This window comes from Dasypus novemcinctus, chromosome 23, assembly GCF_030445035.2.
Source record: "Dasypus novemcinctus isolate mDasNov1 chromosome 23, mDasNov1.1.hap2, whole genome shotgun sequence".
NCBI classification, from domain to species: domain Eukaryota; kingdom Metazoa; phylum Chordata; class Mammalia; order Cingulata; family Dasypodidae; genus Dasypus; species Dasypus novemcinctus.
In genome coordinates this window covers 49,145,288-49,151,363 of record NC_080695.1, presented here as the reverse complement: position 1 = coordinate 49,151,363, position 6,076 = coordinate 49,145,288, and the positions used below count along the sequence as shown (strand labels likewise).

At 52.1% G+C, this 6,076-nt stretch overlaps 1 long non-coding RNA gene across 1 annotated transcript; it reads right to left on the bottom strand.

Moving 5' to 3' along the window:
• Positions 1–364: 364 nt before the first annotated feature.
• On the bottom strand, positions 365–4,766 carry LOC139437415 (uncharacterized). The gene is made up of 2 exons (XR_011647214.1): positions 4,548–4,766; positions 365–3,728 (listed from the first exon to the last, which is right to left on the bottom strand). It is a non-coding gene; the product is annotated as an uncharacterized lncRNA (long non-coding RNA).
• Positions 4,767–6,076: the final 1,310 nt, after the last annotated feature.

The window sequence follows — 6,076 nt, the reverse complement described above, 5'->3', positions numbered from 1 at the left end:
CCAGAGAGATGGGGGGGGAAGATAAGGAGAAAGAGGGAGGGTGAAAGGGAGAGAGAGAGAAAGAGAGAGAGAGAGAGAGAGAGAAAGAGAGAGATTGTCATGTGATAGAGATAGAAATGCATCTACAAACCACAGCAGAATATTACAGACTCTCAGAGAAAACAAGCACAGCCAGTGCCTTGGTTTTGGACTTCTAGTCTCCAAAACTTTGAGCCAATAAATTTCTGTAATTTAAGCCAACAAGTGCTGTTGAGGCAGAATCCCAACTGGGACACCTCAGGCCTGCCCCAAGAACATGTCTGAAGGTTCTGTAAAGACCAGTGTCAGAAGAGATCAACGTTTTATAGGCACTGAAGCTTTAACATTTGAGAAGTACCACTTTAATGAATGACAGGTACAGATGTTCGCAGCCCCACGTGCCATGGGCCACTGTATCTTAATCTTCAGGTCCATCCTTAATGGTCAAGGCCTCCTTTCCTCACAGTCCAACTTCAGTCATGGTATGGTGGTTTGAAATTATTTTATGAATCCCAAAAGGAAAATGATTGTATTTTTAAACTAATGTATTCCCATGGGTGAAATTATTTTATGAATCCCAAAAGGAGAATGATTGTATTTTTAAACTAATGTATTCTCATGGGTGTGGTGACTTTTGATTGCATTAAAAGCATTTGAGAGTCCTCTGATTAGATTACTTGACAAGATTGCTTCAGGCCTTTGGTTTGGACTATGTCAGTGAGGCCTGACTCAGGTTGAACTTCTGCCCCTTGCTGGGTCTGATATAAATGGAAACACAGAGATACATAGAAAGACACAGGAAAATTATGCCGCCATATTTGATCCTGCAATGCCGAGACTGAGGAGGAGACCCACTGAGAGACAAGCCCTGTGCCAGGTTTGCCTGCAGCTGCAGAAAGGCAGAGAAGGCAGCAGAGACGTCTTGCTCCCCCTTGTGGCAGCTGATTTTGGTGAGAAAGGACCTGTTCAGGTGCCTTGAGTTGGACCATTTGTGGTGTTGTGAGCTTTTACCCCAAATAAGTCCCATAAGAAATGCTAACCCATTTCTGGTTCTTGGCATCGGAAGGCCTTTGGCAAACTAGAACATGTGCCCTAAAGGGCCTGGCCCAGCACACCTGTGCTCACACTGCCCAACAGTCAGGCTGCTCCTTGCCCCATGCCCACCCCACCACCTGCACAATGCCCATGGTGTCTCTGAGCTGCCAACTCCTCCAGGAAGCCTGCCTTGATGTGTCCCCTTTGGATTGGGTGACTTTCCTTGTTCCAGTCACACCTTCCTCTTGTCTCTGTGTTAGCATTTACCATATTGTTATGCCCAACTCTATCCTTCCCCAGTTGTCAGCAAAAACAGAGCACCGACAGGGCCTGACACCCTGTGCCATGGTGCTGGACACCCAGGAGGCACTTCGCAAAGGATTGTTGAGTGACTGAGGCAGTGGAACAATCCTGAGTGGAACATGACTGAGGCAGTGGAAAGAAAACAGATTTAGAAGGCATTCCCAGAACCACCTCTGAGCTGTATATCACCAGGCTGGTAGCTGCATGCTGGTGAGCTCCTGAGGAGGATTAAATAACGTAAAGGCCAGAAGCCCTCTCTGGGACTGACCTTCCTGAGCAGCTGCTTGACTCTTTGCACTGAGACTTGCAGCCAGCATGGTCAAACCAGGGAGATCACTGAAGGACCCTCAGTGTTCAAAGCAGACACTGAGGCAGGCCTCCCATCCATGGCAGGTGCTCAGTGGCCCAGGCCTGGGTGGAGGGAGTTCTTGTGCCCCCTCAGCTCCCCAGCTCTTGCTATTCTGGGTGCTGTGGTCAAGGAGCCCTCCCTGGTGTGCTCCCCCACTCTGCATTCCAGCTTCACGGGAGCCTCCTTCAGCCCTAACCTGGCCAAGGCCATGCCAACATCTGACCCCCTGCCTGCAAGGCTGTTCTTCCAACCCACCCACATCCTCGGGCTCTTCTGTAGAGCACAGATTGTGCAGTCGTGGTGACTGGGGTTGAAACCCACAGCAGGAGAAGGTCACAGCCTGTGTCAATAACCCTGAACCTCAGGTTTCTTGAACGCAAAAGGAAACCAGTGACTCCATCTCAGGAGCGTGTGTTGTATTGGGGGTTAAAGAAGGGGAGCTGAAGGCTCCTCAAGAGTTTCAGTGGGGAGCACCCCACTGAGCATGCCAGGGACAAGGCCCTGCTCAGGAACAGGAACGGGCGAGAGCAGTGCACATGAGTCCATATCAGAGGCTGGGCTTTCTCTCCTAGAGCTGGAGGACTTGATGCCAGGGGTGCCTGCTCACCCACCAATGGGGGACAAAGGCAGGGAGGGCTGGGAGGGCTCCTTATCTGCGTGAGTGCCCCCAACTCTCAGCGCTACCGGTCTGCCCTCCTCCACCCTTAGCTCCACCTGCCCCTCTCACATCCCGCTGGCATTTGTGAGACACTGGGTGGAGTTCAGGTGCCCTGGGTCCTCTCCGTGAGGACACTTGGGAGGAAATAGGAGAAGCACTTGCAAGGCTCACCTGCTTTCTTTCCTGCTGAGACTCACAAGGCTGTGCCCACCTCCAGGTCTGTCTCTTGAGGGCACCTCTCTCCATGTCCTGCATGAACACACGCTTATGCGCTTCCACTTGCAACCAGACAGGTGCCATGTGGAAACTGAGGCCAAGAGGCATGCAGGAATGGTCTAGGTGCTCTGAGGTACGCAGACCACCAAGGGTAATTTAGGGTGACTTGCTTCTAGGAAGGGTTACACCCTTCCTCCTGGTTTGCTTTCAGAATGAGGGCCCCTTGAAGACTGGGTCCACTGCTCAGTAATTTCCCTTATGAGGCAGTTTTCCTTTTGACATCCCTGCATGGCCCAGTGCAAACATGCCATCATGGCCGTGGACCATGGGGCTGGGGTTGGAGGAGGAGAGGACCCCAGGGGTGTGAGCAGGGGTAACTGAGGAAAACTGGAAGCAGCTCTGCTGCTGGGCAGTGCTCCCACTCTTCTCACAATGCCCATGGACTCATACATGGGGATGGGGAGAGATGCGAAGCTGATGGGCAAGAGGATCCCCAAGGATCCAGGGACCTACATGACTGGTGCCATCGCCAGGACAGCCTTGAACTGGCAGGCCTGGTTCAGAGGGGCTCTGAGCTTCTGGAACCGGGATGAACCCCTCCCTAGAGAGGAAGTGGCTCCAGAAGGGTGGCCTCAGTCTCCTCCTCTATTGGGGTGTTTACAGTGGGTGACCCACTAGGGATCCACAGACCAGGGAGCTGTCCATTCACCCTGGCCCTCCTTCAATTTCCCACTGCTCTTCCAAGGGCCTAGGAGAGCTGCTGCCTTGAGGATATTCAAAGAAACTCTGTGCTTACTCCTCTGGGTAGCCTCTTAGGAGCTGCAGCGCTGATGCTGGTCAGCAGGGGGCAGGCAGCCACAGCTCCAGCTGTGCCCACTGTGCCTGCTGCAGCCTCTGGAAACTGGGAAGCATCATCCAGAGGCCTTTCTGGCTATCCACCTATTTCAGACACAACATGCACCTCCCATCATTTGCAGCCATCTCCACAATCTGAGCTGGGCTGAGGCTGGTAAAGGGCCTCTGAGAACATCTCAGTTATTCATACAGTGACTGTGCCAGGAGCACTCACCCTGCAGCAAGCTTTGTGTTCAGTCCTGGATGTGGAGTGAAAAGAATCCCTGTGGCCCCTGCCCAACAGGATCTCTGCATCTGGAAGGGAAGGTGGACCAAAGCATGAGGGCAAACACAGGCTCAATGAAAGAACAAGTGGCATAGAGGAAGCTACACAGGGTGCTGGGAGGAGGGCTTTGGCACCATCAGGTCTGGGGGCATGGCCCAAAGGACATATTGAAGTGACACTTTCACTGTGAGTAGAAAGATGAGAGGAGCCAGCTCTGTAAATGTGTGGTAAGAGGGTGCCTGGGAGAAGGCACAGCAGGGGAAGAAGCAGTGGCAGAGGGACGGTAGCACTTTGATATGGTCATGAATTCTAAAAATAGATACTGGATTATGTTTTTAATCTGGTCTGTCGCTGGGTATGATTGAGTTATGACTGGGGCTTTGATTGTGATTCATCCACATCATTAGGCCTTTGAGTCAGCACCACTTGGTGGATGGGGACTCACAGATAAAAGGCATGGCAAAGGTCAGATTTGAGGGGTTTTGATGTTTGAGTTTTGCTGTTTGAGTTTGATTTTGAAGCCTTAAGCTGGAGCCCCAGGAAGTAAGCTCACAGAGGAAAGAGGAGTAAGATGCTGGAGGGGAGGAACCCAGGAAGCCCAAACCCTCACAGACATCAGCAGCAATCTTGCTCCAATGCGAGAGAATAGACTTTGGTAAGGGAAGTAACTTATGCTTTATGGCCTTGTACCTGTAAGCTCCTACCCAAAATAAATACCCTTTATAAAAACCAACCAATTTCTGGTATTTTGCATCAACAATCCTTTGGCTGACTAATAAATATAGGGACCTTGGCCAGAGGAGGCTAAGAAGGCCACTGCTGATGGCAGAGCCTCACCTGAGGCTTACCTGGGGGAGCAGGTGCTTCCCAGCTCTGCTGTGTTGATCAGCAAGATTCACATTGGGATGGTGTCCAGAGAGGGAGACTTCACTCACAAGGGAGAGTGGTGAAGACAGAAAAGCACTTTGTGTAAGTCATAGCAGGACATCCACATTTAGCCACTTTGTTGAGAAGCATGTCCCGAGGCCAGGACTATCTCCAAGGGGGGTTCATGGGGCTGCTTGTACCTGGAAGTAAAGATGTCAGGGAAGGAGGGCACAGGCAGAACAGCACAGAAGTTGAGAGGACGCACTTGCTTCTGACCCTCAATATAGTGGGAAGCCTCTGGAAGGATTTCTGGCCCAGCAGCAATATCTGACTTTCATCTCATTTCAACCACATCAAGATACAGACTGAGACAGCAATCCAGGAGTGGGAGTGAGTTTATGAAGATCCCACAGCCCTGCCCAGGGCTGATTTGAGTTATATTCAATGTTCCCTCCATCACCTTCCTGTTTATTCCATGTCTATATCTGTGAATTCAATCTGTTACACAAGACTATGGGGTTTGCAGTGTTTGCCCCACATTGACTTGACCATGTGCCCAGGAAGCAGATGCTAGAATGATTCCCAGTGTATTGGGCAGGAGAGTTGGGAAGCCTCAGAAACTAGTGTGGTGTCACAAAACTGAAAAGAAAAGGGAGTCAGGTCTGCACCCAGGTGCGTCTCCTCCTAGCCAGGGCCCGAGCTGAACACAGGCCTTCCAGGAAGCTGTGGGGAGGGACGTGTGGGCAGAACTTTGACCAGTTAACAAGATGATCTGGGTGAGGGGGATAGACAGAGGGAGTTTTGAGGAGTTTTGTGGAGTTTTTAGTCCTGAGAGGGCACTGGGAAGGGGACTGAAGGAGGTGACCTCACTGCCTTTGTCACAGACCCAACAGAACTTGGAACCCTGGTAACCAGGCCCCCAGATTCCAGAGGCAGCCCCTTCCCAGCTCACTTGGCAGGAGACGCTCAAGAGAGCAGGATGTTCTCCTGCTGCGTTCGCAGACCCCGAGGCTCAGGCCTCAACCAAAGTAGGAATGAGTCCTCTTCCGGTGGCTTTCAAAATTGGCTCAGGCCTCAGCCACAAAGCCCCAGGCCAATGACCAGGAGGTCCCCAAAGGTAACATGGGGTGACCTAGGAACAGCCAACTGAGCACCTGCCACTACTGAGCTCCTGCCTTGGCAGCCCCATGTCCCATCCACCACCCAGTGTGGGGGAGGCATAAGCAGGGGCCACCCTGGGAAGCAGCAGGCTGTCAGGGATGGGAACCCAGTAGGTCCTTCCCTGTCACCTGCCACACCATGGCTGGAAGGGTGGGAAGGTGTGTCTTGGGGGTGGCTCTCATGTGGACCAGTGTTAATCCTGAGCCCTGAACTGTCATCTCCTCTCCAATGGGGCTGACCTGGATCTTGGCTCCAAAGAAGTGCTGCATCCCCTGTGGTTTGGGGAAGGCCTCTCACTGAACCACTTGTCCCACCTGCTGGGCACTGTGTTTGCAGAACTCCATGCAAA